The sequence below is a fragment of the Bos indicus genome, chromosome 22 (assembly GCF_029378745.1).
Source record: "Bos indicus isolate NIAB-ARS_2022 breed Sahiwal x Tharparkar chromosome 22, NIAB-ARS_B.indTharparkar_mat_pri_1.0, whole genome shotgun sequence".
Lineage (NCBI taxonomy): Eukaryota > Metazoa > Chordata > Mammalia > Artiodactyla > Bovidae > Bos > Bos indicus.
In genome coordinates this window covers 44,428,610-44,450,507 of record NC_091781.1, presented here as the reverse complement: position 1 = coordinate 44,450,507, position 21,898 = coordinate 44,428,610, and the positions used below count along the sequence as shown (strand labels likewise).

The 21,898-nt window shown below is 42.8% G+C and overlaps 1 protein-coding gene across 2 annotated transcripts in view; it reads right to left on the bottom strand.

Moving 5' to 3' along the window:
- ERC2 (ELKS/RAB6-interacting/CAST family member 2) overlaps nt 1-21,308 on the bottom strand; it is a 990,200-nt gene extending 968,892 nt beyond the window's left edge. Inside the window, exon 1 of one of the 2 annotated variants that reach the window (XM_070776467.1) lies at nt 21,117-21,308. The gene's annotated coding sequence lies outside the window, so the exon portion shown is untranslated. The remainder of the gene's footprint in view (nt 1-21,116) is intronic. The other variant, XM_070776466.1, reaches the window with a different exon arrangement.
- Between the last annotated feature and the right edge of the window lie 590 nt (nt 21,309-21,898).

Below are 21,898 nucleotides of genomic sequence, written 5' to 3'. Positions count from 1 at the left end.
GTGACAGGGTGTGGTCTCATATGGAGAAAATCCTATAAAAGAAAGACAGAATGGTACCAGAGGGAGAAAATCCAGTTTTTAACCTGAGCAAAAACTAAGAAGGAGGGGGCACATCCATAGTTGTCTATATTAAAGAATTTACAAATCTCCTGAGAACTTAAGGTTGTTTTTATTTCAATAATCTAAAAATAAATAATAGAAGGATATTCTTGATCATCACAGCAGCCATGCCCATTGCATTTGAGCAACAAGCTATACCCTAAGGAATCACCATGGGTCAAAGTGAAAGAAAGAAGATGGACTTGTAAATCTAACTGATGTGTCCTTACCCAATGAAAGGTAATGGATGTCAAGTTCCTCAGCATGAAGCAAAGTTTCGCGCAAGTTGGATATTGTGAATACGGTGGGAGAATTGAGTCATCACTCAGCACACAGCAGGGTAGACCAGATGACTGCCAAGGAGCCTGCCCAGAATAGTTGGCATCATATTCCAGTTATAAGCAGCAATTTAGTTAATGTGGTTATATTAATGTTGTTAATTTGAATTAGCAACATGAAGTGTACTTAATTTCTAAATTGATTTAAGTTTTATAAAGATGTAGGAGCTTAGGAAAAAAAACCTTACCAGTTTTATGCTTATACCATTAAAGGTGTCATTACAATAACAATAACTTAAGTCAACCCTGGAGTTCTACAAGAAATGACTTTCTTTAAAAGGGATCTCATCTAACTTTGAGAAACCTTGGGTAAGTGATTAAACACATACCAGGCTTGAGTTCTGAAACTCATACTTATCATCTGTTTAACCTTGAGTTAGTTAACAAACCTCTCTGAGCCCTAGTATCTCAGTAAGTAACAATGGCCTCAGGAGGGACAAGAGTTACTTCACAAAAAGGAAGTGATGCTACTGCTGCTGCTAGGTCGCTTCAGTCGTGTCTGACTCTGTGAGACCCCATACATGGCAGCCAGCCAGGCTCCCCCGTCCCTGGGATTCTCCAAGCAAAAACACTGGAGTGGGTTGCCATTTCCTTCTCCAATGAATGAAAGTGAAAAGTGAAAGTGAAGTCGCTCAGTCGCGTCCGACTCTTTACGACCCCATGGGCTGCAGCCTACCAGGCTCCTCCACCCATGGGATTTTCCAGGCACGAGTACTGGAGTGGGGTGCCATTGCCTTCTCCGAAAGAAAGTGAGTCATAACTAAATCAGAAAAAGTGTAAGTGCTCAGCACAGTGCCTGAGACTTGATAAATATCAGTACAACAACCCTCATCATTGTCAATAGTAACTACAGACACATTGTATTCATTTCTTAAAAGATGATCATCATGTTGTCAATAATTAGTCCTTTGTTCTCTATTCATTTCACAAATGACTATAAACAGCATTCAGATTCTGAGTCTCAACGGTCCCTTCAATCTCTATGATCAGTTCTTGAAAAGACAGTAACAATTGCTTCAATTATTAGGAAAAATAATACTAGCTACATAGGTGGTTTTACATGGATCCTGGGAAGAAAACTAGAACATTATGTACAGTATGTTTCTTCCTTATGAGTAAAAGAAGAAAAACAATATTAAATGTGTTGCAAGGGATCTAAAAAGATTAGATGGTTTAAAATGCTACTAAGCAATTTGCACATGAGATAAAATTTTAGCCAGTGCAGCAAAATGCCTCATTTGTTCAAAGTAGTCACTGTCCCTATCCAGTCAGTTCATCTCTAGAGTCTCTCCCTCCCTTTGGGGGAGAATCTTTCTTACCCCATTGACACAAGGCCTGGCCATGTGACTGGTTCTGAAGAATGTAATGTGAGCTGAAATGACACATGCCACATCCAAATAGAAGCTATAAGAGCCATCTTGTGAGTAAACTGTTGTTTTTTTCTTCTCTACCATGAGAACACAGTTGATCTTAGCCAAAAGACTAAGAAGCTGGACTGTGAAGAAAGCTAAGCACCGAAGAATTGATGCTTTTGAACTGTGGTGTTGGAGAAGACTCTTGAGAGTCCCTTGGACTGAAAGAAGATTCATCCAGTCCATCCTAAAGGAAATCAGTCCTAAATATTCATTGGAAGGACTGATGCTGAAGCTGAAACTCCAATACTTTGGCCACCTGATGCAAAGAACTGACTCACTGGAAAACACCCTGATGCTGGGAAAGATTGAAAGCAGGAGGAGAAGGGGATGTCAGAGGATGGAGATGGTTCGGTGGCATCACTGACTCAATGAACATAAGTCTCAGTAAGCTCTGGGAGTTGGTGATGGACAGGGAAGCCTGGCAAGCTGCAGTCCATGGGGTCACAAAGAGTCAGACATGACAACCACTGAACTGAACCATGAGAAGAGCTCCTTTAAGGAAGGGACCACTCCTTCAGCTTGAGCCCCAGAATAAAGACAATGTGGGGTAGACCCATGCAGTACCCAAGAGACAGAAGTAAGCCACCGTGATACAGAGTTGTTATCTCAGTGTAACTTGACAATATCTGACTAACACACCCAGCTCCCTCAAATGCAGTACTAAAACAAAATATTTAATATTTAGGTTAAAATACAGAGTAACATTTCCTCACTGATTGATCTCTCATTTCTTTTCTCCTTTTGCCACAGTACCAATCTAATGTCATCTTTTCAGGGACAAAATGTCTCATGTTAGATCTCTAGATAAATGCAAAGCATTTGTAAATGATGTTTTTTTCAGACAGATACACAGAACCAACCATTTTAACTGCCTCTAAATGTATTCTCTTTATCATTCTTGGGCCTTGATTTCTTCCCTAACAAATAGGTGCTCCTCATGCTTGGACATCAAGATGAAGATAATTATTAGAAAGGCTCAAAGGAGGATAAATCCTGCTGAGGTAATGTAGTTGCATCAATGGGCATGGAAGGAAACTCATGACTCCGTGGTCAGCACATGTGTGAGTGCCTGCCCCGAAGCAGAGCCCCATGAAGAGTCCAGTCATGCCTGGCCCAGGAATGCATCCCCACTGGATGTCAGGAGAAAGGGGACCCATACATCTGCTACCTGTGATTCCAATTACAATGGATCTATGAGTTCGAAATTGCCCCATATGATGCCACTGTCTTCCCTGCAGCATTTTGCAAAACAGATGATTCAACTCTGATAGGTGCTTGAAGGCAATAACCACATCTCATTCATCTTCAAATCTCAGTACTATTACACTTATAACAGCACTCAGTGTAGAGCAGTTAAAAGCAAGGGCTTTGAGTCAAGAGTCCAGAATTCAAATTCTAGCTTTTCTACTTACTTGGGTAAAGACCTTGTAACAAATGCCCTTAAGTGCCCCACTAACGTCCCTCTGACTTGAACATTTTAGAGTGCCCCAGAGGACTTCACACAGCCAACATCAGCATCTCTGCTGAGGGACTCTTTTGAACCCTGGAAAACTATTCTACTTTTGCAGGGGGTGGGATGTAAGCGCCAGGGAATTAACCACTCTTAAAAACAATTGACAGGGGCTTCCCTAGTGGCTCAGTGGTAAAGAATCTGCCTGCCAGTGCAGGAGACATGGGCTCAATCCCTAATCCAGGAAGATCCCACATGCTGCAGAGTAACTAAATCCATGTTCCATAACTATTGAGCCTGTACTCTAGAGCCTGGGAGCCGCAACTACTGAAGCCTGAGTGCCCTCGAGCCTGTGCTCTGCTACAAGAGAAGCCACTGCAATGAGAAGCCGGCACATCGCAGCTAGAGAGTAGCCCCCACTTGTCGAATCTAGAGAAAGAACTGCACAGGAACGAAGAATCAGCACAGCCAAAAATAAATAAATAAAATTATTTTTTAAAAAAACTGACAAATAACTATACACTAATGTTCATAGATACATTACTCATAATAGCAAAAATGTAGAAACAAACCAAATGTCCATTGACAGATACACAGATAAACAAAATGTAGTATATAAATACAATGGACTATTATTTATCCTTAAAGAGGAAGGAAACTTCAATACATGCCATAGCATGGATGAGTCTTGAAAACATTAAGCTAAGAGATGTAAGCCAGACACAAAAAGACAAATATTGCATGATTCCACTTATAGAAGGTAACTAGAATAATCAGATTCATACAGGCAGACAGTAGAATAGTGGTTGCCAAGGGCTGGGGGCAGGAGGCAATGGGGAGTCATTGTTTAATGGACACAGAGTTTCAGTTTGCGATGATAAAAAAATTCTGGAGATCGAGAGTGGTTATAATTACACAAAACTGTGAATGGACTGAATATGACAGAACTGGACCCTTAAAGATGGTTTAAATGATAAACATTATGTGTATTTTACCACAATAAAAAATAAATTCTCTAAAAGGAAAGAAAAAGCAACCGACAGAAGTTGGTGGTTATACACCCCTGTTTCCTCAACCCTACATGAGATCATACGCAGACAAGTGTTTTACACTATTCTTCAGAGTTTCCTTGTAAGATTAAACTCCAGTCATCACTGTAGTAACTTGCTGAATAACATCCCAGCTATCGGCTGCCTTCTCCTCCCTATCTTACATCCATGTTCACCTACTGGTATTCCCGGTGTGTCCCAAACAATTACTTGTACTAGAATACCAAGATAAGTATTCTAGAAAGCTTCTGTCTTTCTGGGAGAAGCTAAACTAAGACACACAGGCAAGTTCCTTAACTTCTCTAAGTGCTAATTTCCTCATTTTGAGAAATAACACTTGGATCATGGAGGTACTGCCAAGATTAAAAGAGATAATTCTTGATTAGCGCAATGTCTGACACACGGAAGGTACTCAAGATGGGTTTTTGAACTTCTGGCCAAATAGTTATTTGCCATTTTGATAAACCGTCTCTCTCAGTCAGGAAAGACTAGAAATCCAAGAGTTATTCTTTCCCATATTCTATCTGATTAACACCTCCCATGATTTCACATTCATCATTTAACCACAAGAAGCATGAAAAGGAAATGGAATTTTGCACCCAACACAATTCTTTGCTTAAAAGTGGGCACAGCTCCTGAAGGAAACAAGCTCCCAAATATCAATCAGCATTTCCAAGGCAGACAGATCACTGTCATACCCTCCTGACCAAGGGAATCAGAGGGCAGTGGGTTTAATTCTACACAAACCTTAATTCTTACCCATCTTTCTCTATGGCTACAAATATACCATCTCGGCATCACTAAGGCATATGATGAGGACTAAAATGTATTTTGATTTAGATCATACCTGAATGGTCTAGTAGTTTTCCCTACCTTCTTCAATTTAAGACTAAATTTGGTAATAAGGAGTTCATGATCTGAGCCACAGTCAGCTCCCGGTCTTGTTTTTGTTGACTGTATAGAGCTTCTCCATCTTTGGCTGCAAAGAACATAATCAATCTGATCTCAGTGTTGACCATCTGGTGATGTCCATGTGTAGAGTCTTCTCTTGTCTTGTTGGAAGAGGGAGTTTGTTAGGACCAGTGCATTCTCTTGGCAGAACTCTATTAGCCTTTGCCCTGCTTCATTCCGTATTCCAAGGCCAAATTTGTCTGTTACTCCAGGTGTTTCTTGACTTCCTACTTTTGCATTCCAGTCCCCTATAATGAAAAGGACATCTTTTTTGGGTATTAGTTCTAAAAGGTCTTGTAGGTCTTCATAGAACCATTCAACTTCAGCTTCTTCAGAGTTACTAGTTGAGGCATAGACTTGGATTACTGTGATATTGAATGGTTTGTCTTGGAAACAAACAGAGATCATTCTGTCGTTTTTGAGATTGCATCCAAGTACTGCATTACGGACTCTTTTGTTGACCATGATGGCTACTCCATTTCTTCTGAGGGATTCCTGTCCACAGTAGTAGATATAATGGTCATCTGAGTTAAATTCACCCATTCTAGTCCATTTGAGTTCGCTTATTCCTAGAATGTCGACATTCACTCTTGCCATCTCTTGTTTAACCATTTCCAATTTGCTTTGATTCATGGACCTGACATTCCAGGTTCCTATGCAATATTGCTCTTTACAGCATCTGACCTTGCTTCTATTAATTAAAAGACGCTTACTCCTTGGAAGGAAAGTTATGACCAACCTAGATAGCACATTCAAAAGCAGAGACATTACTTTGCCAACAAAGGTCCGTCTAGTCAAGTCTATGGTTTTTCCTGTGGTCATGTATGGATGTGAGAGTTGGACTGTGAAGAAGGCTGAGTGCCAAAGAATTGATGCTTTTGAACTGTGGTGTTGGAGAAGACTCTTGAGAGTCCCTTGGACTGCAAGGAGATCCAACCAGTCCATTCTGAAGAAGATCAGCCCTGGGATTTCTTTGGAAGGAATGATGCTAAAGCTGAAACTCCAGTACTTTGGCCACCTCATGCGAAGAGTTGACTCACTGGAAAAGACTCTGATGCTGGGAGGGACTTGGGGCAGGAGGAGAAGGGGACGACAGAGGATGAGATGGCTGGATGGCATCACTGACTCGACGGACGTGAGTCTGAGTGAACTCCGGGAGTTGGTGATGGACAGGGAGGCCTGGCGTGCTGCGATTCACGGGGTCGCAAAGAGTCGGACACGACTGAGCGACTGAACGGAACTGAACTGAAAATGTATTTAGTCTTTTTCTGTTCCACAGTGTACCAAAGGAAACCATGGAATCATGAAAATCCATTGAGGTATATCCTTTGCTAGGTCCATTGTATTTTCTTTGGTTTATCTTTACTGGTTTGCCAAAAGACAGTGAATTTTGTTAAGCACTATGACCAACAATGCCACTAAGCAAACCAAAAGAGTCCAGCCCTGGTGGACTTTTCTACATAAGACTGGTGAGTTCAATTACTATTATTACTTTTGCAGAAAATACCTTTCTCAATATACATGTATATTTTTAAAGCTGAACAAACAGTTATTTAAAGCTGAACAAAAAGTTGACAACAGTTATGTTAAAAAGGGAAGCTCTGTTCTCCAAAACCAATAAGTGACAAAATCCCAAGTTACATGTTGATTTTTATCATTACCCACAAAGCTTTTTTCCAAAATTCCCTATGTCCATAGCCCGTATCTTCTTTCTTATCCCTCACAACTAAATAGAGTTGGTCACCTTAAGTCCACAGCCTCTGACTGAGTACACACCATCTACACTGGGCATTTTTAATAGTGTCATCTTTGCCTCAATTACATTATGTTTATGAGGCTCATATTTCTCACCTTATTACTGTCTGTTTTTCCATTTCCACTTACTTTTATAAAATAATGAGAAGATTAAAGAAACACTCAAATGATTACAAAAACTCTGCTATACAAACATGGTGATGTTGTTGAACTGTTGGGTTGACCAAGGGTTTTTACCTGAACAAACTTTTTGGTCAACTCTATAAAACTATTTTTTAGCAGGTAAGGCCATGATATAGCAGCTCAAATGTTGATTTACAAGCTGAAGCACAGAAGTCAAGATTAATATATGAAAGACAGTTTATCATGCTACCATCTAGACTACAAAAATCATACAGAAGTAAAGTCATAGGCTGCTGAGATATATGGCACACTGAAAACAATTTCAGCACATAACTCTCAGTCTTGTACATCTCACAGAATAATTAGAACACTTTCACTCATGAACTTTCTTACACCACTTTCAGAAGCCGTACACTATGAATTACTTCAACTATTTCCTTCGATTGGTCTAACAAAGTCTGTTTAATTGCACCCATTAACTGCAAACATTTTAAAACAAGATCTATACTCTGTGCTCTGCTCAAAACTCACTGAAAAGAACCTGATCCCACACAACATCCACTACTACTACTACTACTAAGTTGCTTCAGTCGTGTCCGACTCTGTGCGACCCCACAGACAGCAGGCCCACCAGGCTCCCCTCCCTGGGATTCTCCAGGCAAGAACACTGGAGTGGGTTGCCATTTCCTTCTCCAATGCATGAAAGTGAAAAGTGAAAGTGAAGTCGCTCAGTCGTGTCCGACTCTTCTCAACCCCATGGACTGCAGCCTACCAGGCTCCTCTGTCCATGGGATTTTCCAGGCAAGAGTACTGGAGTGGGGTGCCATTGCCTTCTCCCACAACATCCACAGAGATGCTCAAAAAACAACATCCCACTCTGGATCTTTTATCAGGAGCATCTTCACCTGCAGAAAGTGTGTTTGGTCAATGAAATCAGGGTGGACACTGCTAGGATTCCCAAGACCATATTCATAATCTTTCCATTGTTTTCCAGGTCATCCTGCTAATACCCAGTGTCAAATTCCATACTCCCACCAATACCAGAAGCAGGTAGTTATTGCCACGAAAGTGGAATGAAGGAAGAATAAAGAGAATTCAGCATCTCTGACTGTGTCATTCCCCTACTGAAACCCTTTGATGGTTAAGCTACAGTCTTAATGGCTGTTACTCTTCCTGGCCTCTCTCACCAGCCGCCACCCCAAGCCAAGCTAATTTCCAGCTCCACAGGTCTACTTTAATATCCCCAAGCCCCCAAACTTCCAATCTCTTGTTCATCTTTGGATCTGGACTCTTCCCTCTGTTACTGTACCATCAAAACCCAAGTCCACACTAGCTAACTCCACTTCCTGTTCTACCTCACCTTAGGTGTTAACCTTCTTCTAGACATCTCCCTCCATCATTCATCCATGAATCTCCTCAGTTCTCCTGGAGGAAGACAGCCTGGGTATTCCCCCATAAGAGCTCCCACTCCAGTAGCCTGCTTACTTGCTTAGTCCCCCACTAAAGGCTCAGGCCCTCCCCCCTGAGCCCCTCAAAATCACCTGCTCTGTATAGCTGCATCCCCTGTGCCAGCAGAGAGCTGGCATGAAGCAAGCACACACATATAGAGTGAATACATAATATAATGGCTTAACTCTTTGTTAATAAAGTCCATCATGAAAGCATACTGGCCAGTTTTGTTTTCCAGGACAAAGTCATTAATAAAATCGCAGTTACTTAGTTGATCCTTTGCCAAAAAATATGCTGTAAAAAAAATTAGTTTAGACCTGGAGAAGGGCCAGATGATTTTGATATATATCAAGAAAGAGAAAAATAAGCAGAAAGCTAGTGGTAAAGCCAGGAATAGAATTTAGGTCTCTTGACTCACAGGTCAGGGCTCACATCTCTATATCCAAAAGAATCTGCTCTGAAGTTATTCTAAGTAACTATTCACATTGCTGATTTTAAGGATGTCCTGTCAACGTATTCAAAGTCTGTGTATGAAGATAGTTCTTTCTCAGGCTTAACAAGAATGGAAAGAATTTTCCTTACACACCCCTACTAACTGCTCCATGCTTGCGAGCCTGATGAACAGCAGTTACTGACACTCAGGGGCTTTTGTATTCACCCAGCATCTAACGGGGTCTATTTCAATGAGCTTCTAAGAAGGCCAAGCTTTCACCCCATTTGCTACCCAACCTCCTGCATCCCCCCATGGAGAAGTTTCAGACACAAGATGACTGCTGCTTCTGCTGCTGCTAAGTTGCTTCAGTCGTGTCCGACTCTGTGCGACCCCATAGACGGCAGCCCACCAGGCTCCCCCATCCCTGGGATTCTCCAGGCAAGAACACTGGAGTGGGTTGCCGTTTCCTTCTCCAATGCATGAAAGTGAAAAGTGAAAGTGAAGTCGCTCAGTCGTGTCTGACTCCTAGCGACCCAGTGGACTGCAGCCTATCAGGCTCCTCCATCCATGAGATTTTCCAGGCAAGAGTACTGGAGTGGGGTGCCATTGCCTTCTCCCCACAAGATGGCTAGAGAACCAAAATGGGGTGGGGGAGAGTGTAGAGGGAATTTGGGAATTTTACCCAAAATGAACAAAAAACAATCACCAGGAGGAAAGAAAACACATCTAAAGCCCTCTCCTGAGAGCTAAACGTGGAAAAGGATCAACAACACTGCTCCACTAGGATCCTGCCCTTTGAACCAGAGCCTTGCTTCTCCAGGGATGGCAGTTAGCTTGGAGCCAGCCAGCAGGAAGGCAGAATGGCTAACATGACTTAAAACAGGAACAAGAAAGCCATCATGGTAGGAGTCTGGCATCTACACCAGGTTGACCAAGAATATAACTAGAGATCAGACCAATCTCACATCTTACGGAACCACTCAGCCTTCCACCTTCAGAGTGTTATTCTCCACCCTCAAAGCAGCCCCCAGACTCCAAATCACCTTGGGGCCCTACTTTCAATCACTCTGGGCCCACAGAGGATGTACTGCCATCCTTCACTCTCACCTTGTTTTAGAGAAACCTGCTACATAGAACAGTAACTACTGAGCACAAGTTGGTATAATTCCTTACATAAAACCCTGCCCTTTCTTGCTATAATTAGCCATACTGTTTTAAGGGAAAGCCTCTCACAGTTTGCAGAAGGATCTGAGTGTATTCTTAAAGAACACACTGCTCAATTCCCATTCAAGCTCTTGTCTTCTGAACCACTAAGAAGTTGCCTTGAATTAATAGTGTGCTCTTAATACACTTACAGGGGAAGGCACTTTGCTGCCTGTGATTCATTCATATTCTGAAATCACAGAATGACAACTACCTTTAGGGGTGGAAAGCTGTAAGGCAGGAAGAAAGATGGAATGTTATTAGACTCCCATGCATACACATAGATGTGTGTGCACACACTGCACATACACAGGAGAAGTAAGAGAGCAAAATATAGACTTTGAAGAAAACACAGCAAAGTAAAACTTCTGGTATAAGATATCTATAAATATTGCCACTGGCCTTTCATCTATAGGTATACTTAGCCCAGAGAGAGCTGGTATAAGGCAGCAATGAACATTGTCACCCACCTTCCATCTATAGGTGTACCTACCCCAGAGAGAGCTTCTGGTATAAGGTGTCTATCAACGTTGCCACTGGCCTCCCATCTACAGGTGTACCTACCCCAGAGAGAGCTGCTGGTATAAGGCATCTATGAATGTTGCCACTGGACTTCCATCGACAGGTGTACCTACCCCAGATATACCCAGCAACCCAACCCATCCTCCCCATCTGCTGGAGCTGCAATCTCACCATTAACTTCCAGGAAAAAGTCATCACTTAGTTCCTTCCTAAAAGTGCTGGCTGCCTTTATTTTCTTCTCTCGCTCTCCCTTTTAATTTCGTTGAGTGCCCACTAGGTGCCAGCAACTAGAGATTTCCTGGAACTTCAAAGAAACACATCTGAAAAATGAAAGTGGAGAAGGGATGTGCAAGATGTTAAAAGCAGAACTTGAGGCACAGTCCTGGGAAACAAGGCCAGTCAAGTGCTAAGGAAATCCAGCTAGAGCAGAAGTTGAACTGGCCCAACACAGGGGTAACCAATTACATCAGCAATTAAGTCAGTGAGAGAGTAGCCTCGAATTTCCCCAGCTGAGACACAGTGAGTAGCGATTCATGCAGAGAATTTGGCCCTACCCATAAAAAAGAGACAATCTGGCTCTTGCTGGTGCCTTTTCCTTGACATTGGTGGGGCTCAGTGGTTGCTTCTGTTGTTACCATGTGAAAACACTCTCCTACTACACCCAGTGATAATTCAACAGCCTGAGAGTCAGGCAGATGTGGGTTCAAGTTCTCGCTTTCCCACGACATGAACTTTAAGCAAGTTCCTCTGCTCATTTATTTAATCAACAAATACTTATTTAGCAACCACAATGTATCAAAGATTCTACTAAGCACTGGGGGTTAAAGTGCAAATAAGCACTTTGCCTTCTAAGTAAAAGGCAAAAATTCTTGCCTTCATAGGTTATCAAATTCTTTGAGTCTCAGTTTCCTCACCTATAAAATGGTGATTATATACCTACCATTATAGGCACTATGAGATGAGGAATATAAAACACCTACCACACAGTAAATGCTCATAACTGGTATCCTTCATAGAACAGAGAAAACTTATTCACAAACCCCAACTACAGTGTAAGCTCCAAGTGAGGAACTATCTATGGTTCATCCATATAGCTTCAGTACCTATCACATAGTAGATGCTCAATAAATATTTCACAAATCAATGAATGAGCCCTCAATCCACAGTAGCCATTATTATGGTAACTGAAAACAATCATTCTTTCCTGAGCCACTGAGGTTCTATTATCTTAAAAAGCAATAGGGCATTAAATTAAACACTTTTTTTTAAAAAAGTAAGGTGTGCTACACAATATTTATTTGGACTTTTTTTTTAACATGAGAGCAATGGCAACCCACTCCTGTACTCTTGCCTGGAAAATCCCATGGATGGAGGAGCCTGATAGGCTGCAGTCCATGGGGTCGCGAAGAGTCAGACACGACTGAGCGACTTCACTTTCACTTTTCACTTTCATGGATTGGAGAAGGAAATGGCAACCCACTCCAGTGTTCTTGCCTGGAGACTCCCAGGGATGGCAGAGCCTGGTGGGCTGCCGTCTATGGGGTCGCATAGAGTCGGACACGACTGAAGCGACTTAGCAGTAGCAGCAAACATAGTTAAGTATTCCAATTCACGGGGTTCCCCCAGTGGCTCAGGGGTAAAGAATTTACCTACAATGCAGGAGACACAGGTTCGATACCTAGGTTGGAACATCCCCTGGAGAAGGAAATGGCAACCCACTGCAGTATTCTTGCCTGGGAAATTCCATGGACAGAAAAGCCTGGCGGGCTACAGTCCATGGGGTCGCAAAAGAGTCAGACACAACTTAGCTACTAAACAACAACATTCCAAATCATAAAACCTATGAGTACAGAGACCTACACAGACAGTAAATATACATGCTGCCTTCTATTTTTCTAAGAACAAAGTAAGGACAAGCTGGCCAGGCCTCAGGTTGATCTAGAAGACACTTCAAAAGCAAGTTAAATAAAGTTTAGCAGATAAACTAAAGATGCTAAAGATTGCTAAAAGATGATCTATTAGTAAAGAGCAGTTCCTTAAAATGCTGCATAAACAATCACAAAATCTCAATAGCTTAAAACAACAAAGGTTTATTTCACTATAACATATAGTCACATTATATGTCCAACGCCAACTGACTGGAAGATTTGTTCATTTAGTAACTTAGGGACTATGGCACACGGAGGCTCCATCTCCACAGGCGTTGCCATGATCATCACAGCAGAAGACAGTATTGGACGGTCTCACACTGGAAATTAAGTGTTCTAGAAATAGAGGTGACACAAGTCACTTTCAACATACACCTAGAGAAAAAGTAGCCATGGTAAACACTAACAATCTCTACCCTCAGTTCAGTTCAGTTCAGTAGCTCAGTCGTGTCTGACTCTTTGCCATCCCATGAACCATAGCAAGCCAGGCCTCCTTGTCCACCACCAATCTCTACCCAGGATAATACTAAAATCAGCAAGCTGTGGAATAACAAAGTGATTTGTTAAAGAGGATGCTCCAATAAAATATCTGGACAACTCTAAGATTCACATAATCCTGGACCTGGGAGAACATGTAGGGAGCATTTCAGAGAAGTAGCCTCAATATAAAGACATCCCAGACTACATAAACCCGGGCCTTGAATTTTCAGAGCAACTCTACTTTTTTCTATATTAAACTGAAGGTCCAGACAACTTTTTATTCAGGAAACAAAAGTTCCTACAGCTGAAAAACATTTGAAAACCACTAATGTAAACCGAATCCTTTATTTTATAGATTAAATAAAGTAGAGAAACAGGGGGAAAGGAGGCCCAGGAAGTTAAATTGACCCTACCCCACCTCTAAGAAAGCACCAAAATGTTTAGCAGATGCGGAAAAAAGTCCACGGACAGAATTCATTGTGCTATTGCACCACTCTCTGGCCTTACCCTTCATCTCTGCTACCTTTAACTGGTGCAGTAGAGCCAGACCCAGATCAAAATCATGTCATACAAGGTCATCAAGGGTTCAATAAATGATACAGACAAGTAGAAGTCCCCATCTATTGCACTAAATAATGATTCACATCCCATTAACAGTTCTCTATGTTACTCATTCCCTACTTCCTGGCAAATGTGAAACCATTAGTAGAAGTTAATACTAACCTTCAGAAGACTTTAGTTTTGTTCTCAGAAGATAACATGTTAATAGCTGACTATGATTTGCGTTCAGTTAGCTCCAGTTTCTTCTCACATTGCCAACTCACCTTTGTGTTGAGCTTTTCCTCCAGTTTCATTCACACTAAAGCACTGGGTGACATCACTTAAGTCTCAGTGGTCCTCCAAACTCCAGTCTCTGTCTTTGTCAAGTCATGTTATACAGTGGCCCCTCAGTATCTGCAGAAGATTGGCTCCTAGAATGCCCATGGATACCAAAATCCAAGGATGTTCAAGTCCCTTACAGTCAACCCTCCAGACTCAGAATCTCCATATATTGAGGGCCAGCTGTATTCTTTCTCCCAGTAATAAAACTCAAACTTTTCAGCCTGGAATCCAGTTTCCTCCCTCAATTTTACTCCAAACTACTTCTCCAACAGAGTCTCTATTGTGGTACTTATCTGCCCAGCCAAAGGCAGTATGATGACCCTAAAAGTCAAAATGACTCAGTAATGAATCCTAGATCTTGTGCAAATGCCTTAATCTGATTTTCATATTCTCACCCTTGAAATAGGTATGATAGCATCTATTTGCAGAGGCTCTTGAGAAGTTATATGTATCAGTGAAGATTATGTTTGACTACAAGTAACAAATAGTAGCTTACAACTAAGGAGGTTATTTGTTTTAAGTAATAAGAAGTATTGATTTAACAGGGAAAGGCAGTCTAGGCTTGTACTATGGCTCAACAATGTCATCAAAACCAACAGCCTTCCAGGTTCCAGCTTTGTCATGTTTCATATATGCTACCCATCTCCTGAGGTACCTGTACACAAGTCAAGAAGCAGAAGTTAGAACCAAATATGAAAAAAACTGACTGGTTCAAAATCAGGAAAAGAGTATGACACGGTTGTATACTGTCACCTGCTTATTTAACTTCTACACAGAGTACATCACTCGAAACACCAGGCTGGATGAATCACGAGCAGGAATCAAGATTGCTGGGAGAAATATCAACAATCTCAGCTCTGCAGATGATACCACTCCAATGGCAGAAAGTGAAGAGGAACTAAGAGTCTCTTGATGAGGGTGCAAAAAGAGAGTGAAAAAGCTGGTTTAAAACCCAACATTCAAAAAACTAAGATCATGGCATCTGGTCCCATCACTTCATGGCAAGTAGAAGGGGAAAAATTGGAAGCAATGACAGATTTTATTTTCCCGGGCTCCAAAATCACTGTGAGCAGTGGCTGGACCCATGAAATTAAAAGATGCTTGCTCCATGGAAAGAAAGCTATGACAAACCTAGACAGCATATTAAAAAGCAGAGACATCACTTTGCCGACAAAGGTCTGTACAGGCAAACCTATGGTTTTTTCAGTAGTCATGTATAAATGTGAGAGTTGGACCATAAAGAAGGCTGAGCACCGAAGAACTGATGCTTTCAAATTGTGGTGCAAAAGAAGACATTTGAATCAGTTCTAATGAGGTGGATGAAACTGGAGCCTATTATACAGAGTGAAGTAAGCCAGAAGGAAAAACACCAATACAGTATAATAACGCATACATATGGAATTTAGAAAGATGGTAACAATAACCCTGTGTACAAGACAGCAAAAGAGACACTGATGTATAGAACAGTCTTATGGACTCTATGAGAGAGGGAGAGGGTGGGAAGATTTGGGAGAATGGCATTGAAACATGTAAAATATCATGTATGAAACAAGATGCCAGTCTGGGTTCGATGCACGATACTGGATGCTTGGGGCTGGTGCACTGGGACAACCCAGAGGGATGGTATGGGGAGGGAGGAGGGAGGAGGGTTCAGGATGGGGAACACATGTATACCTGTGGCGGATTCATTTTGATATTTGGCAAAACTAATACAATTATGTAAAGTTTAAAAATAAAATAAAATTTAAAAAAAAAAGACACTTGAGAGTCCCTTGGACGGCAAGGAGATCAAACCAGTCAATCCTCAAGGAAATAAATCGTGAATGTTCATTGGAAGGACTGATGCTGAAGCTCAAGCTGCAATACTTTGGTCACTTGATGTGAAGAGATGACTCATTGGAAAAGACCCTGATGCTGGGAAAGGCTGAAAGTTAAAGGAGAAGGGGGTGGCAGAGGATGAGATGATTAGACAGCATCACTGATTCAATGGATATGAATTTGAACAAAGTACAGGAGATAATGGAGCAAAGAGGAGCCGGGTGTGCTGTAGTCCATGGGATTGCAAATAGTCAGACATGAGTGAACAACAACAACAACTTATCTTTGTTAATGAAGTTGGCTGCTGCTCCTCAAGGCACTGCACCCATATTCCCCACAGCAAGAAGCAAAAAGGGGTCAAAGTATCATTATTAAGACCTGAGTTTCGTGGCCATTCACATAAGAGAGTTTGGGAGTGTAAGACAGGCATATTCCCATCTCAAACAAAATTGGAGTTCCTTTAGTGAGAAAGGAGAGAATGAATACTAGATAGGCAATCAGAAAGTAGGCCTACCCCAATATTAAATGATATATTTACCAATATATCCAAATATTAAATGATATATTTCACATAAAGTGCTAAACAGAGTGGAGAGTACCTAGCACATAATTAACTGCTTAATAAAAGCTAGGCTATAATTACTATTATTATAATTATTATAGTTATTATCACCTTATTATTCACCCCTCTAGCCAAAGGGAATAACTCATTATATCCAGATGTGCACCTTACACTTGCACTATATCCCCTGTTCTATCTCTAACACTACCACTGCTTCAAGGAAGCAGGAAAATGCCATTTCATCTACAAAGTGTTTCCTGACACCTATTCCTTATAAGTTCTATGGTAACAGGATTCATATCAGACGATAACTCCTGAGCTCATCACTCCATTGAGCACAGTCCCTCAAACACAGTAGGTGCCTGGATCATTTAAGTAATTCATGTATATACTCATGTATATATTCATACCTGCTTTTACAGTCAATCCTCTGGAATCAAACACGGTATATTCCTGAAATGCAAAATACTATGTTTATATGTCATAAAAATAGGGGTAGGAGTGACAGGAAGACTGCATTCTCCAAGAATGAGAAGAAAAAATTTAAAAATTCTAAAAAAAAAAAAATTATTCTTTTTACACATTGTAGGAGTTCAGATTATAGTTCATTAAATATTCTCTCCCCAACTACGGGCAGTCTACTTTTAACCATGGATGTTGGGCTTCACCATCTAACTTGGTATATCCAAAAATATCATTAATGGAAATGACATTAGCTTGTACAGTTTGACTTGGCTCTTAAATACACTGATTTGCCATGAGAAGAGTATGCCCCACGTAGCTTTCAGCCTGGGCCCCAGAACACAGGTGGAACAGCCCAGGATCCAAGCTACAACCTACAGCAGAGCCATCACAGGAGCCCAACCCCAATCAGCCAAAAATAAGAGTCAACAGACAGACTCATGAGGGTGAGAATAAATACCTGTTGCTGTAAGTCCAGGAGTTTTGTTACACAGCAAAAGGTGATTAATTTTTCTTTTACCATTTGATATAATTTCACGTTTCTTACATAATCATTCATTTTGCTCCTTTTTTTTTCATAAAAAAGCAGTGATTGAAGCATCTCTGTCTTTGGTACACCTAATGATTTTTATCTTTGGATCAACTATTTTAAATTTATGAGACCTACATTATCATTAATAGCAATGCTTCTGTTTTCCTTTTGTTCTACTATCTTTCTAAAACAAGGAAAATCACAATAAAGTATCAAGGAATAATATAAACATTGCTAAAACTCAACTGTTGGCTGGCAGATAGATCTCCCATATGACAGCCAACGTGTTAAGCTATTAGCTGATAAAAAGGGGTTATTAAAGGAAGTCCTGCTGCTGCTGCTGCTAAGTCACTTCAGTCGTGTCCAACTCTGTGCAACCCCATAGACGGTAGCCCACCAGGCTCTCCCATCCCTGGGATTCTCCAGGCAAGACCACTGGAGTGGGTTGCCATTTCCTGCTCCAGAAAGGAAGTCCTAGTAAAACAAATAAAAATGTTAATTGTACAAAGTCAACGCTACCAAAATCAAAGACTATCTATTGAGGTGAATTTGTAGACTCCAATACCATTCATCTAAACTCACTTTTCAGGATACCTATTTTGGCAAGCCATGACCATTGAGTTTCATCAATGGGAAGAAGACACTGAAAGGCTAAAGTCTGTGGCTTTTGTTACATAAAAAAGCAAGAGAGCCATATTGTTTTAATAGGATAATTTTAAACATAACTATATTTAATCACTAATTAAAAAGAATCCCTTTGTAAGTGGAAAAGAAAATAAAATTCCTATCCTTTAGAGAAGAAAAAATAAAGCCAGTTAAATGAAAAGAGTATGTATTCAACTAAGACTTATTCACAACTCCAGGTGGAACCTTAAGGTATCAAGGAAGATGGAAGAGTGTGCATGTTATTTTGTTTTACTTTCTTTGAAGTCATCATTAAGTCTGGAACCAAATTTCCTTTGGGCTAGAGTTGACATACTGGAAATGTACAACACACAAAGTTATCTCATTTGCTTGATGGTAGAAGAAAGAGCCTTCAAAGTGGCAAGGCAAACAGCACAGTGAAAAGACCATTAATATCACAGTGGACTCTTAACAGAATAAGCCCTATGTAAGCTGGAAGAGTACACACTCCAGACTGAACCCATGCAGACTGCAGAACCAGAATTTGAATTCAGAGCCATGCCCAACGTCACGGGGTCTGGATCAGAGAAACATGGGCTCAAGTTCTCACTCTCACACTAAACTGTAGCAATATACCTAATTTATTTTTGTTTCCTTATCTATAATTTGGGGATAATAATAGTCCTACCTACCTCATAAGGGCTCCTCAGATGGTAAAGAATCTGCCCACAATGCAGGAAGATCCCCTGCAGGAGGAAATGGCAACCCACTCCAGTATTCTCACCTGGAGAATCCCATGGACAGAGAATCCTGGCAGACTACAGTACATGGGGTCACAAAGAGTCAGACACAGTTGAGTGACTAACACACACACACACACACCTCATAGGGGCTCTGCAGGATTTAACAAAGGAAATACATGTAAAGTACCCCTAAAGTGCTTGCATATGCAATAATAATGATGATGATAATTAACAAACCTGGCTCCTACATGAGGACTATTCTAATCAGTGTACTCTAGCCCACAATCTGTTCATGATATGTTCAATGCAGAGCTTTATATTCACATTCAGGTACGTCTTCTGTAAGGCGACAGCTCTCTGGATCAATCAGTAATTTTTCCACTGAATTAAGGGAGAAGAGTATTGAAAAATTAGCCATTCACTAATAGAGAGTTGAGAAGGATCTGGTCTTCTACCCACAATCCATCCACCCTTGAAAATCTTGCTGGTGAAAGCCACGCTTTCATCACGATTCACACACCACCCTCCCAAACTGTGAAGGCTTTAATTAAAGCAGAGATGCAAACCAACAAGATGGCTCATCTTAGAAGCAAATTCACCTTAAAGGCAAACTCATCTACCCTCCAGAAAGCATCTGGCTTGACCCCACTGCCACCTCCAAACTGACATCCAAACTGAAAGTGAAGAAGGCAGGTTTCACTTCCAGAAGTTGAGTTACACCATCAAAAACTAAAAGAATCCCTTCTATTCATGGTAGTTCAAATAAAGCATGTTTGCCTGCTTTGAAAATATCTTTATAAATCCCCCCCCATAGAGCAAAGAGCTAAGTACTGTATACTGAGAAACAATGTGACTTTACAAGGGCAAGATTGACCATAGGAGACAAAGTGCCACACCCTTTTCCAGAAAGCTCAAGAGTAAATGGTATCTCTTCTAAAGCAGCTGCAATTCTAGAGAAATCGGTTGACAATTCTAATCCCCAACACACTCTCCCATTTCATCCTTTATACAGATTCAGTTCATTTTCATTTCTAAGCCAATGGCCTGAGCATCCCCCAACTACTACAACTAAAACGGGGGTGACAAATACAAGTGAAGCATTCTTGCTTCTGAGCCCATTTTTGAAGAGTTTTCTTCCCGCTTGTCTGCCTCTCACAGCTGGAACCTCATACCTGGTGTAAACCAATAGTTAAGGAAAACCACTGATTTAAAAAGCCAACCAGGAAACTAACCATGACAAGTGGGAACTGCCCTCCTCTCTCAAGCATTGATTGGCTCTTGAGGTTCCAGCGGTCCCCGTTCTGCCCACATAAGTGGCAGGTGTGGCTGTCAATCACGGAGGGAGCTGACAATTCACCGCTCCGGGAGTAAATTGCCTTTCATCCAGCAAAGACAGGTAGCCGCCTAAAATCGATCTGCTCGTAACAGAGGGGACCCTCCCTCTGAGGCAAGGAGAAAAGAGACCCTTAAGTACAAAATTAAAAAGGCAGGGCCGATCCGAGTTTACGAGAGCTGTTTTATTATCCCGCACCAAAGCAGCCCTAATCTTCACTGTCCTAAGATGATCTTTCAAAGGCTCGGACAATAATTTAAAAATAAAATGAATAGGTACAACCCTCTAAGTATCCCTTCTCTTGTATAATTCGGAGATGGGAAAGGGGAGAGAAAGCAGGTCGTTCAGTTTAATTTCACATCGTATTCGTCTTCATGGACCACCACACCACCTCCTACTCCTCGCCAATAAATCCGGCTTCATTTTCCCTGACACAGATTTTTTTTTTTTTTTAAACACGCTCCCCTCGGACCCCACCGAAGCAGCCAGGTACCCCACCCCCTGGGCTGGGGCTCCACCTTCCTCTACTTTGTTCTGCCTGGGGATTTCCCGAGACCCTTGCCCCTGCGAACACCCCCACCCTTAAAGGCAAAAGGGGGGAAAGCCAGGCGAAAGAGGGGGAGCAGAAAAGAAGAAAGGCGAGAGCAGTCTGGGTGGCTGCCGGGGAGGGACTGCGGGAGGTAGCCCGGGCCGCCGGGTCGAGCGAGCAGCGCCCGCGCGCCGGAGGAAGCCGTGCACTTGTTCCAATCCGGGGGTTTCTACATCAAGACAAATCCGCCCTTAGGCCGCCCCATCCTTCCCCCCGCCCCAGCAAGCCCAAGTAGAGGCGGGTGGTTCACCCCTCGGCTACCCCCGATAACGCATTGCAGCTCCCCACGAGTGAGGGGGACCCGGCACGAGGGATGCCCCGGAACGGCCGCCCCGAGGGAGCCGGGCGCCCAGCGGCCCCGGCCCCGACGTCTCACCTTTCTGATGCTCGCCCCGGGGCCGTCCCACATGGATTTTTACAACCTCACGTCTCCTTGGCCCCGGGCGGCCGGGAGGAGCCGGAGCCGGCGCCAGAGCCGGAGCCCGAGCGTGCAGGAGCGGGAGGAGGAGAAGGAGGAGCGGGGCGGGGAGGGAGGGAGCCAGCGAAGGAGGAAGGGCGCCGCTCGCAGGGCCGAGGCCGGGCGCCGGGCCGGGCGGGGCCGACGGCCGAGGGGGCGGCACCCGCCGCAGTCCCGAGACGCGCGCTCGCGCGGGCGCAGCCAGACCTGCGCTCCGCCGCGCCCCCAGCCCCGCCGCTCCGCGCGCTCTCTCGCTCGCTCGCTCGCTCTCCGCGGCCCTGACTCACATTCCCAGCATTCCCGAGGAGCCGCTAGGGGGGCCGGGGCAGGGACGCGGGCACCTCCGCGGGGGGCAGCAGAGAGCGCCCGGCCCGGGCGGGGTGCGGGCGCTGGGGGTTTTCAAGCGCCTCTTCCCGGGAGGCCACAGTCTCTTAGCTTCTATCTCCATCTCATGTTCCCGATGCTCCTTGCCGGGTACCCACCTCCAAAAGCTGCCAGGTACTCCGGGGAAATAGGTGGCTCCAGCGACACGGACAGGGATGACACTTGGTGGAGGGGATGCAACTATCTTTCAAGTTAAGCTGTAGAGTGGGAATCGAGGTTTCCTTACCCTGGCACCCTCCCATTAGTTTAATTTTCTTTGGGAGGCTGAAGGGATTTCACAAAGCATATACTTGTTCCTTCAAGGAAAGAAGAGAATG